The sequence below is a fragment of the Corvus cornix genome, chromosome 13, assembly GCF_000738735.6.
Source record: "Corvus cornix cornix isolate S_Up_H32 chromosome 13, ASM73873v5, whole genome shotgun sequence".
NCBI lineage: Eukaryota > Metazoa > Chordata > Aves > Passeriformes > Corvidae > Corvus > Corvus cornix.
This window is the reverse complement of record NC_046343.1, coordinates 1,905,473-1,917,519: the sequence shown is the minus strand read 5'-3', so window position 1 is coordinate 1,917,519 and position 12,047 is coordinate 1,905,473. Positions and strand designations below refer to the sequence as shown.

The 12,047-nt window shown below is 61.6% G+C and overlaps 1 protein-coding gene across 1 annotated transcript in view; it reads left to right on the top strand.

Annotated features, from left to right (window-relative positions):
• PPARGC1B (PPARG coactivator 1 beta) overlaps positions 1–12,047 on the top strand; it is a 48,391-nt gene that overhangs the window by 9,582 nt on the left and 26,762 nt on the right.

The following is a 12,047-nucleotide window of genomic DNA, read 5'->3' as shown; positions in this document are numbered from 1 at the left end:
CAGCCAGGCTTGCACCTTGCACCAAGCGTTGACGGAAACTGAGTTTCTCCAGGTGTGCAGGGTGACCTTTGCTTTTGTCTCTTACCATTTCCAGCTGCCCTGCAGCGAGGGTGCCATGTGTCCCTCCCAAGGGAGTGGGCAGCAGCTTTAGTGTGTGTGTGTGTGTGCTGGTGTCGCAGGGACTTGGGGACACACGCTGCAGGAGTCTCTGCAGCTGGCTCGTTACAAGAGAGGACACCCTTGTGTTCCCCTCCTGCTTTGCAGCGCTGACACGAGAGCAGCTCCTGGCCTCGTGCTGCTGCAGGGGTTCCCTGGGATTTGGCGATACACTGGTGTTTCCTGCAGGCAACCAGAGGGTCCTTCAGCTGTCTGAGCACTGTGTCTGTGCTTCTTGTGTTGCTTCCTTTGCACACAGTGGCTCTGCCTCCCTGCACACCTCGTGCCCATCCCTGCCCCTCACTGTGCCCTGTGCCCAGCTCAGAGCTGTGCAGCCTGTGGTGTGCAGGCTCCTCTGCCGCCCCCGCCATCCCTCCCAGGGCAGGAGCCACCTGGCTAAACCGTGGGACCCCAGGGACGTGTCAGTGAACACCTGCATGCCGGCTTCACGCGGTGCCCTTGGACAACCTTGCGAACCCCGGTGCGGCGTCCCCTCAGCTCCCACTGCACAGCAGGGACCAGGCAGGTCCTGTTTGGGTGATGCCCTGCTCAGGTCTGTGTTACTCGGCCCTAGCAGGGTGCAGGTGAAATGGAGAAGGCAGAGGCCGTGCAGTGGAAGGGGAGGAGGCGGTGCAGCGGGGCTCCGTGCGGAGGGCTCACAGTGTCCCCAGGATCCCGAGCTCCCTGGCAGATGGCTGCTGCCCTCCCGCCCTGCTCTGAGGAATACAAATGTGCGGCAGATACGGTTACCCGGCCCTGGCAGCGGTGTTGGCTTTCATCTAGATCAATATCCCTGCTGGCCTGCGTCTGTGGGAGCACTCAGCTGGCAGCACAAGCCTGGCCGGGAGCAGACACCTGCCGAGGCTCTGCTGCCCGCTGCAGCCGCTGCCCATCCGTGTGTCCGGCTGCCTCGGTGTGGAGGCAGCGCCGGTGCCGGCCCCAGCGCTGCTGCCGCGCTGTCCGGCTCCGTCATGCGTAAAATGTAATAAATAGGGCCATAAGCCTTTTACAAAGTCTATTTCCACTCTTGGATCCGGGATTTAATGCATGGCTGCTTGAAGAGGCTGAGGATTTCAGGGGTCAGCAAGGCTAATTGCACTGCTGGAATAAAAGGGTGCGCGGCGAGGATGCTGCGCGCAGGCGGGAAGGGGTGCCGGGGGTCCCGGCCCCTCACCCGCTGCCCCAGCCCCGTGTGCTCCCTGCCAGCAGCCCGGGAATGCCACGGCCACACGTGGCAGCTTGGCAAGGGCTGGGGTCCCCAGGGAGGGCTCTTTCGGGGCCAGGGAGGCTGAGCCAGCTGGGGAGTCACATGCTGCAGGTGTTCGGTTCCCCAGAGCTCCATGGTGTCCCTGTGTGTCTGACCGGGCATGTCTGGCTGGAGCGCTTGATCTTAGATTACCTGTAAGCCAGGAAAAGCCTCCGCGGGGCCAAGGGCCAGTGAGGATCAGGGCTGTCCCGGTGCCAGCTCGGCCCCAGCCTGCAGCATCTCCTTCAGCTGGAAAGAGGAGCTGGGTACCACGCTGCCAGGCTGTGCTGGTGGGCCCCGATGCCACAAGCTGGGATGTGTGTCCTGCTGCCGGGGAGACAGCCCCACTGGGAATGGGAATGCAGTGCTGGGGGTAGAGCCTGGGGCACAGACCTGCATGGGTGCTCCAGTGCTGGCTGTGCTGGGTGGCCGGCACAGGGCTGGGGTCAGGACCTGGACAGGCTTTCCCGGAGGTGCCAGGGAGGGGCAGATGTGATGGGCAGGCTCTGCATCACCAGGACAGCTGGCAGCCACACGAGCCCTGTAAAGCGAGGGGGACCCAGATGCCCCGAGGCTGCTGGGGCTTCGCCCTGTGCCAGCCGCTCGCTCTCGCAGAGCTGGCAGGGCTGTGCTGCCGGCCACGGCAGACGGAGGACGCCAGCTCCGCTCAGTGACTTCGCTGGCTGATCCCGTCATCTCCATCTCGCGCCAAGTGCTGAAGTCGCCATGGAAACCGGCATGGCAGCAGCCTCGCCAGCAGCTCCACGGCATCCGAGCTCCAAGCGCCCGGCCGGTGCCGTGCTGGTGGCGGGCGACCAGTGGCGGGTGACCAGTGGCGGGTGACCAGTGGCGGGCGGCCGGCGGCAGGCTCGGCCACCGCTGCTGATGCCCGTTCCTCGAGGGCGTCAGTGCCGCTGCTGGGCTCGGGGATGCACACAGGGTCCTTCCAAGCGCCGTGGCAGGGCCCGGCCCGTTAGCGCTCCTCCATCCTGCAGAGCCTCGCGGGAAGCACAGAGCAAGAGCCCGATAGTATTGCTATTTTTAGTACCTGCTCACGAAGTTATCTTTAGCTGCACTGCTCCCACCTTCATTCATAACAGCCACGGCACGAGCCTGACTCCTCGCCCTGCTGCTGGAGTGGCTTTGAGGCAACCCCGGCCTCCCCAGGTGCCCCCCTCGCTTGGGCTTCCAGCACTCACCAGCCTTTCCTTTGCCTGTGGAAAGGGATGGGCTGCAAACCCTTCCCCGTGGTGGGAAGTGGAGCTGGAGTTTTTTTCCAGGGTTCATTTTTGTGTGGTGACCGTAACTGTGAACTCTGCTTGCCTTTGCCTCTCCTCCCATGTCGCTCCTGTGCAGCAGGGCCATGTCTTGCCAAAGGCTTTCTCCCTGGAGCATCCCTGCTGGAAGTCCACGCTGGTGCTGGGATTTTGCTTGATCAGTGGAGGAGGCAGTGCCTGAACTTGACTGTTGGGGATGGAATATTTTCTGCTTGTATTTCAGTGGGTGTTTTCATAGGTTTCAAGCTGTGGTCCACCCTTCCCAGCATCTTTCATCTCCAGAGCTCACACAGCTCCTGGGAGGGTGCAGGGGTTTGAAAGGGCTTTGAGGATTCAAGGGCTCATCCCACTGCTTTGAGGCAGCCTCTCGCACCGTTGCCAGGGAAAGGCCTATTTCTCCTATTCTTGAACTCGGCAGTCACCGAGTTCCTCAGGTTCCTGGGTTAATCTGTTCCTGCCTTTAATGAGCTGCCTCATTAAAGTGTTTTTCCCTAATAACCAACCCTCCGGGCTGGGTGATGTTCAGCTGCAGACAACTGGAGACCTGCAGGCTGCAAAGGGCTGTTCAGGCTGCGTGTGGGGTGCAGGAGGAGCACCATCCCTCTTCTCCCACACGGTGCCAAGAAGGCTGGGAAGGGAGCAGCCCAAAGCACCCCAAACTCGTCTCTCCTGGGTTCTCCCACCTGATTTGCTGCACCCACAAACTATAGGGCAGGCTGCACTGGGGATGGCGTCTGCCCTTGGGGTGCAGCAAACTGGGGATACTGGGACTAAACCATCCTGCTGCAGAGTCTTCCTACGAAATGTTCTTCCCCAGGGATGTGCAGCACTGGGGCTGCTCGACGTCACCCCGGGAGCCGAACCTGTGGGTGCACGCCTGCACCCCTCAGGCTGGGAGGCATCTGCCCAGCCCTAGTGAGGGGGTTTGAGCTGCTTGCCTTGGTGCCTGGGAGCTGATCTGGCTGGTTTGGATAAATGGAAGTGGAAATCTCCCTCCCGGGGGCCTGCTCTGTGTGGAGGAGAGCACACACAGCTCGAAGCCGTGGCCTCCTGGGAGCGTCCGTCCTGCAGGTATTGCTCCCACCTGGTCCCCTTGTCCTTTAGGCATCTGTCCCACCTGGTCCCCCACCTCCGTGGTGGCTGCCCTGGGCAGGCAGGGCGAAGGGTGGGAGCCCTTGGAGCGATGGCCACGAAGGAGCAGCTTCAGCAGAGCCTCTGGCAAGGCGGCAGCGCCTCACGGCTGCCACAGCCCCTGTCCCCAGGCCGTGGGTTTTAGGGTGGCAATGATGCAAGGCAGGAAGGTGCCTGGCACTGGGGCTGCTCCGTTTATATATAGCTGACCCAGTTGCTGAGCGGGGCTGCCGGCCCCTCCTGGTGCTGCACTTGGGGTGCTGCGAGGGGATGCAGCAGCAGCAGTGACATTCGGCTGGGAGCGTGTCCTGCATCCCTGCACCCTGCATCCCTGCAACCCTGCATCCCTGCAGCCTGCTCTGGAAGGGCTGGGCTGTGCTGAGCAGCCTGCCAGCCCCTCAGCACCCCTGCCAGCCTCCCCAGTCCACCAGCACCCCAGATCCCCTAGGGAAGGAGGAGCCGCTGGTGTCCCAGCAGAGATGGAGAGGCAGCAATTGCTGCTGGAGGGACCAGTCTGAGGTTGTGCACAGGCTGAGGCAGAATCAGGCAGTGCTCAAGCCCCGTTCCTAGAGGCATCACGTGGGGTTATCCTGCCTCTCCAGCCTCAGCTCACCCCGCCAGCATCCTGCTGCTGTCTGCAGTGGGTGCTGCCGGTATATGAGGGGCTTGAGGGAACTCCTGGAAAGCGTTGGGCTGCCAAAACACATCCTCTCAGTGCCAAGAACCTGTGAGGCAGCTGCTTCCCCAGGGCAGGAAGGAGATAAAAAGAAAATCTCTTTCAAAGGCAGGGTGGCCTCCTCCCCAGGATCAGGGCGTGTGGCCAGGATGCTTTCCCGAAAAGAGCCGCTGTCCCTGCGTGGTTGCCGGTGAGGGGCTGGAGGGGACATGGTGTTCCCATGCTGGTGTCCCTGTGGCTGGGTGTTTCCAAGGGCTGCTGTGGTTGGCACACCTGGAGAAAAGCGAGTCCCTGAGGCAGGTCAGAGCAAAGCACTTGCTGCGGAAAGGGAAATTAATTATGGGCACTTTGCTGCACTCCAAGTGACTGCAAAGGCTGATGTTTCTCCTGTTGGCCGATAAACTAATTGTAATGGCAAAACCTCAACAAAAGCCAGGCTCTTAAATGCTTTCTTAATTAATATCTCTCAATAATCACTTGACGTCAATGACCAATTAAAACTTTGGAGAAGGGAAGTTGTTAAGTGCCCGATACCTTTGCTCCTCCAGTCGCTGCAGCTCTGATGAATCCTGCAGAAAAGTACCGGGAAGGCCAAGCCCGATGTTTTTAAAGAAAAACATTAAGCAGGAAAAACGTGAACATTCACGTGAGTGTCCGCAGGGACAAGAGGAGGGAAGCTGAGCAGTCACTTGGCTCTGCTGCTCCCTGCTGAGCAGCCAGCAAGGGATGGCAATGAGGGCTGGCACCCAGGGGTGCCCCTTTCCTGCCCCTCCGGTGTGCTGAGCCCCCAGGGGCAGCACGAGTGGAAGGGCACCTTTCCAGGGAGTCCATGTTCAAGGGGTCTTTAAGGTCCTGCTGGGTGTCCTGTCCCGTGGTGGGTCACCTCCTTTGTTTGCCATGTGCCTCCTCCTTCCCTCAGCCTGTCTGAGGTCAGCGTCTCCTGGCTCGGTCCTGCCAGGGCCTGAAAGCATCACCAGCTGGATTTTACTGGGTGGGAGCTGAGTGGTCCCCAATCCATCTACTGGGAAGTGGAGCCTCTGGAAAGCTGCCATTCATCTCCCTGCAGTGCTCCTGGCTGCAGCGCAGTGCTGGGAGGGTTAATGTCCTCCTCCTCCTCCTTCTTCTCCTCCTTCTCCTCTCAGCTTCACAGCCATCTTAAAACCGCTGGAGCCAGAGCTGTGCACTTCCCTGCTCCCACTCCTTTTACAGTATGGGCTGGCTGGCCAGGGAGCCCGGCCGGCTCCTCATCCGTCCAACTCTTTTCCTTCTTTGGATGTCCCCTGTTCTGGCTGCACGGGCACTGCCTCCCTCCCACGGGACCCGTGCCCCTGGCGAGGGGCGATGGCCGGGCCCAGGGGCTGCCCGGGGCTGGGCTCAGCAGTCCCAGGGCGAGATTTTTGCCCAGGTTTCTCCAGGACAGCGCTGGGTGTCTGCCAAGGTGGATGCCAGTGGCTCCCGGGCACTGATGGCACTGAGTGAGCACTTTATGCCTGCAAATCCCTTGGCGGGCGTCAGGAAAATCCTCCCGCGGGAAAGGTGGGAGAGGGTCACAGCTGGGAGCCAAAGGAGGGTGAGCAGGGTGGCAGAGGGGGAAGGAGCCTTGTGGCAGAGTACCCCATCAAGGATGGGCACAGGGCTCTTCCCAGCAGGACAGCAGCAGTCCTGGAGTGGGGAAAAAGCAGTGGGAAGCCCTCCAGGCCAGGGAGCCGCAGGCAGGGAGGGCAGAGGCTCAGGCAGGCGGGCTCTGCTCCCCAGGCTCTTCCCCTGCCTGTCACCCCTCACAGCTGGGCTCGGGGGTCCCGGGGGTGTTGCTGGCGGCCGTGGGAGAGTTGCTGGAGCCTGTGCACAGCCCCAGCCCTCTGTGGGTCAGGACAGCAGCAGCACGTGCTCCTGGCTCTGTACCCCAATGCGGCCTCTTACCCAAATACCAGCCACTGCCCAAGGGTTTATGCCCCTCCTGAACCGGGGGAAAGCAGGGGAAAGGCCTCTGGGGCTGAGGAGGGAGGCAGAAACAGGGCGTCCCCGTGTCCCCTCTGTGCTGCTTCAGCAGATGTCAGCACAGGGAGGAGGAGGAGGCCACCCAGGGGTCACATCTGGGGATTTTTTGGGTTGCTGAAAGTCCGCGCATGGGATGGTGCCTGGAAAGGGAAGGAGGGGAGAAGGGGCAGCAGCCCCAGAAGGCACAAGGAGGTCTTTGGTGCTGCGGGTCCCGTGGGTCACTGGCAGAAGCAGCCTCTCTGTGGCCCCCATGGAGTGGGGACACTCTGGGGGTGGCCAAGGACCCGTCATTCCATGAGAGTGGCTTTTTCACGAGCCCCGTGCCTCTCCCTGTACAGGGACAGCAGCCTGGGGTACGAGATCCTTTGTGTCCCTGGGCATTGGCTGCTTCTGCAGCCACCAGGCTCAGCGTCCAGCAGGGGCTGGGGTGCTCGGGGCAGGGACTGTCCCCTCTGTCCCTGCCGGGGCCGTGCTCAGGGGGGCTGTGTCCCACCGTCCCTCCCAGCGCCCGGGTGTGTGAGGGTGGGTGAGCAAGGGTGGGTGTGAGCAGGAGTGCCAGGCAGGTTCCCAGTCCCCTCCTGAGCAGGTGGCACAGGCACAGCGGGCACCAGGCTGCCTCTGCTGCTGCCACCCCTCCATCCGATTGTCCCCAAGGAGCGTTTGCTGCCGGTGCGACCAGGCAGCCCCAACAGACCCCACAGCTTGTGAGACCCTTGAGTGGTCCCAGTACCAGCATGTGGGGTGCAGGACTGCACTCCAGCAGGGACAATTAATGGCTTAACCCTCTCCTGGCACTCCCCAGCCTCCCGCTTGGCCGGTGGGGTGGCTGTGGGGGGAAGGCTGGGGAGCTGGGGGCTGTTTGCTTTGGCCAGGGCTGTGCTGCTGGGGCAGGTGGCTGGCAGTGCTGGCAGCAGGGCCCTGGCCACCCAGGGAGCAGGGTGTCCCAGCGTGACCCGGCCGGGAGCCCCGGCAGCAGCGGGAGGCAGGAGGGATGCCTGGAGTTCCGTCCCGCTTGGCCCCGTCTCAATGGGACTCGGTGCCAGGAGTCGGGGGATGGCTGCGGCGAGTCCCAGCAGTGCCACAGCCCAGCCTGGCTGCCCAGCCGTGCAGGGCATCCCTCCTTTTCACCCCTTTTTCCCCAGATGTGCTGATGGAAGCACCCAGGCCTCCTGCCAAAGGATGGGTGGCTTTCCTGTGGCTTCCCTGCCGCCAAAACCCCGGGATGCTCCCTCACCCAAGCCAGCCACGCGTGCCAGTGCTCAACCTGGATGCACTTGCCGTCTCCCTGGCACTACAGGAAGGGGATCCTTTGCCAAGAACTGGGGTCACACCAGGATTTATCTCTCTTGCATATCCCAGAGGGAAGGAGAGGGAGGCCTGGGGCTCGATGGCACCCATGGCTCCCTGCCCCTCCTGCCCCTCTGCTCCATCTGTGGCTGGTTTGGGTGAGGAAGATCCCTGGATTCTGGCAATGGGGAAGCCACAGGAAAGCCACCCATCCTTTACCAGAGGCCTGGGCACCACCTCTGCTCTCACCAGGAGCAGGGGAACCCCTTCCCACCCAGGCTGGGCCCACTCATGCCAGCACATCTAAACCCTTATGGGATGCAGGGTGGGGGATTTGGACCCAGTCTCATCTCTCAGGAGACACCCAGAGAAAATATTTATGGATTATTTTATGCTGTGCACCCTGTTTGGGCCAGTGTGAGCCTCTGGATGTGTCCAGGCAGTCCCAGCTGTGGGTGAGGAGAGCATCAGTGCAGCCCCTGGCTCCTCTCACACCAAACCCAGCAGCTGCAGGGTAATAAATGAGGAGTCTATATTTAGACACCGTGTCTGGAGCAGCGTCACGGCGTTGCCAGAGGGTTTTACCATTCACCACAGGCAGGTTTCCCTGCTCCTCCAGCTCCGTGCCACCTCTGCAGAAAAACCCATCAAAGACATCCAGCTGGAAGAGCCTCCCGAACAGAAAAACTGATACCTGCACAAAATCTCAGCTCCCACCGAGGGATGACAGAGCAGAGCATTCCAGGGAGCCTTGGAAGGAGCTGGCTTGGGGCCCGTTTCATTTGGCAAAGGCTTTATTTTGTTGCACGGAAGTTTGTAGCAAAGAAAACAGGGATGGAGCCATCCCTTGTGCCACCCCAGCCCAATGTCAGCTCCTGCTGCTGGTGCATCCAGCACAGCTCTCGCCCCATGGAGCTGCTGATCCGTGCGGTCCCTAAACCCCCACAGCAGCCTGGCTGCCCTGGCTGTGCCACTGCAGCTGCCAGGAGCAGCTGGTGGTGGGGAGGCGACAGTTCCCTGGTGGAGCTGGGGCTGCCGAGCCTCCGCTGGCTCAGTTGGTGACAGTGCCTGGTAATCCCTGCTGAAATTCAAGGCTGGAGGGTTGTGCAAAGGCTGCAGAGCCCTGTGCAGAGCCAGGGTGGCTTTCCTGGCATCCCACAGTGTGAAGCTGGTACTGGCTTGGGAACGAGGAGATTTGCATGAAGATTCCTGGTGCTCGGATCTGGGTTTTTCCCTGGATTTTGCAATGTCAGAGGATGCTGGGAACAGATGCTGTCCACTGCTGGCTCCTCCTAGCCTGGGGAGAGTTTCTCCATGCAAATCCAAACACTGAGCCATTGCCTTGAGCTGTGAGTGTGGCAGAGGCAGCTGGTGACAGGAATGGTGACCAGCTCTGCCTAAGCCTTCCTTTGTGGCTCACAGCACCAGCACTTTCTTCCTGCATCCTTCCTTCCACAGGAAGTTTTTTGCTTGGGTTCCTGCACCTCCCAGGGATGGGAAGTGCCAATGTGGGCACAATGCTGGGTAAAACTCCTCAGCAATGGGGCAAACAGCCCCTCCCCACTGCTGCACAGCCCCAGCTCTCTGCTCCCAAACGGGCACGATGGAAGCTGTGGCTGCCTCTGGATCCCTGGAAGTGCCCAAGGCCGTGTTGGACAGGGCTTGGAGCAAGCTGGGATAGCAGAAGGTGTCCCTGCCCATGGCAGGGGGTGGGACTGGATTTTCTTTAAGGTTCCCTCCCAACCCAGCCCATTCCGTGATTCTGTGAAGGGTGCAGGGCATGGACAACCTTCCCTGTGCCCGCCCATGGTGCCAGCTCTGCCTTGGCAGTACGGGGACACTTGAGGACACCCCAAGGACACCCCACTGGCAGAGCTGGTTCTCAGCTGAGCTGGGGGAGAGCAGCACATGGTGCTGGGGGTCAGCGAGCCCCCTGCCTGCCCCCCACGTCCCGGGGCACCCCAGGGAGGGACAGCCCCTCGCCCACAGCAGGCGTGGCGTGTTCAGCGTGGGGACAGAGGCACCCACAGAGCCTGGGCAGCTGCCCAGGGGGCTGGCAGCCATTTGGGAGGAGGAGGAGGAAGGCACCTGGCTGCCAGGCAGGAGTCCAGCTGGTTGAAGCAGCTCCCATGTTGGTTTGCATAACCAAGCCTGGCTCTCACCGCGTCACCTGGTCACTGGGCTGGGAGTGGTGCTGGCTGGACAGGCTGAGGGGCTCCTGCTCTGGTGCCATGCCCACCATGCCCTCCGTGTCCTGCTGCCAGGCTGGGAGGTGCAGGGCTGGCAGTTCTCACCCAGCTCCGGCCCGAGCTGCTCAGCCTGTGGGGTGGCCCAGCAGTGTCCCTGCGGGTCCCCCCGCGGTGCCACACCGAGCGCAGCCCTGCCCTGCTGCCCTGCCTCCCTGCAGGACCCCCTCCAAGGTGACACTGGAGGCTCTGGCAAGGACACCTGGCCAGGCTCCCACACGGCAGCCCCTGACACGGAGGCAGCAGAGGGAGAGGGATGGATAAGAGCTGGTGGGTGAGAGCGAGGCGCAGTGCTGGGAACTGGAGCTGCTCACATGGCTGGGGAGCTGCTGCCAGGCACTGGGGCCGTGCAAAGTGCGGCAAGGTGGCACAGCAAGGCGGGGATGAGGAGCCTGAACCCCCGCCAGCCCTGCGAGGGGTTTCAGACCAGGTGGGATGTGGCACTGCCAGGGTGGCTCTGATGCTCCCAACCCAGAGGTGGCTGCTGGGTCAGAGCGGTTCCTGTCAGATGCAGAGCTCAGGTCTGGATCTCAGGCCAGCCCACCCTGGGGTCTCTGGCTTTCTGCTGATCCCTGGATTAGCTGGGGTCAAAAATGGGGGGACGAGGCTTGGGGGCAGGCAGGCTCAGGGCAGGGTGGTGAGGGAGCTGGCACAGCACATAGAGCAGTTAAAGGATCTGATTTAAGTGTAAGAGATCATGCTTGTGGGCTTCACCCCAACTGGTTTGGGAGGAGCTGAAGGGCCCCCAACTGGTTTGGGAGGAGGAGAGGGGCCCCAGCCCTCAGATGCTGCCGCAGGGAACGGCCAGACCCCTCCTCTCGTGCCCTGTTGGAGCCTGCCTGGGGTTTTGGGGAGGGGAAAGGTGTGGTCCCTCACAGGAGAGTTTGAAACAGCACAAAGCTTTGTGTTTGTGGGTTTGCATGTGCTCCTGAAAGAGCTTCTTGACCTCCTAGGGATTTTTCTATCTGGAGATCTTGGAGCAGTTTCTTTCCAGGGTGAGTCAGTTGTTTGCAGAGTAGGAAGCCCGAGGAAAGCAGGTTGGCAGCTCCAGGCTGTGGCTCCCAGAAATGTTTCCTGCAGAGCCAAAAAGCAGGGACAGAGCCCAGCCCTGGGGGCAGTGGCCTGGCCAGGACACCCGATAGTGCCTGGGTGCAGACCCGGACACAGCAAAGCCTTGTGCAGCCCCAGGAAATCCCCAGAGCAAACAGGTTGTGCTGCTGGAAGCGCCTGCCCGGCCTCCCCAGAGGGTTCTCACCTCCACCATCCACCTGTGAGCGTGTCCATGCCTCCACAGACCTGCTGGGACCTGCTCTCCTCTCACCTTCCCCTGCCTCAGTTTTCCCACAGAATTGGAGTGGTATCAATACTGATACTCACTTTATCCTAGTGACTCCCTGACGCCCACCTGGAAAATACCCAGCTGCCAGCATTCCCCTTCCCCAGCGGCTTTCTGGGCAGAGGCATGAGGTGACCACACTGGTGGTGACCATCCCCTCTGGCCAGGACACCCCCAGGCGCTGTGCAGAAAATGGGCAATGATTTATTTGGGTGTAGCAGGGTGGGGGAGGAGAGGGAGCCCCTGGTTCAGGAGGAGAAGTGGGGGGAGGCCCCTCTTGCTGTCCCCAGTGCCAGTGCTGTGCAGGGCAGAAGCAGGAGCTGGCACGGGCAGTGCTGCCCATTCCCTGCAGCAGTGAGGGAACCTGGCCAGGCTGGGGCTTCTACCTGCACTGGAATATGGGCATGGGCAGGCTGGGCAGGAGGGTAAGGACAGATCTGAGTGGCTTTGCCCTTGGCACGGTGGTTTGCATCCTCTGAGACCTCGTGCCTCCAGCTGAAAACTTCATTTTCATGTGGGAGCCGGGCATGGCGAGGACTCCCACAGTCTCCCCTGGCAGGAGAGCCAGCACAGCCTGTGTCCAGCAGGAGAAAGGCTCCTGGAGGATCACAGTGAGGGTTTGGTGGTGGTGGCCTGACACCCCCAGCAGTGCAGAGCCGTCCCTGGAGCGTGCTGGGGCTGGACCAGCCGGCAG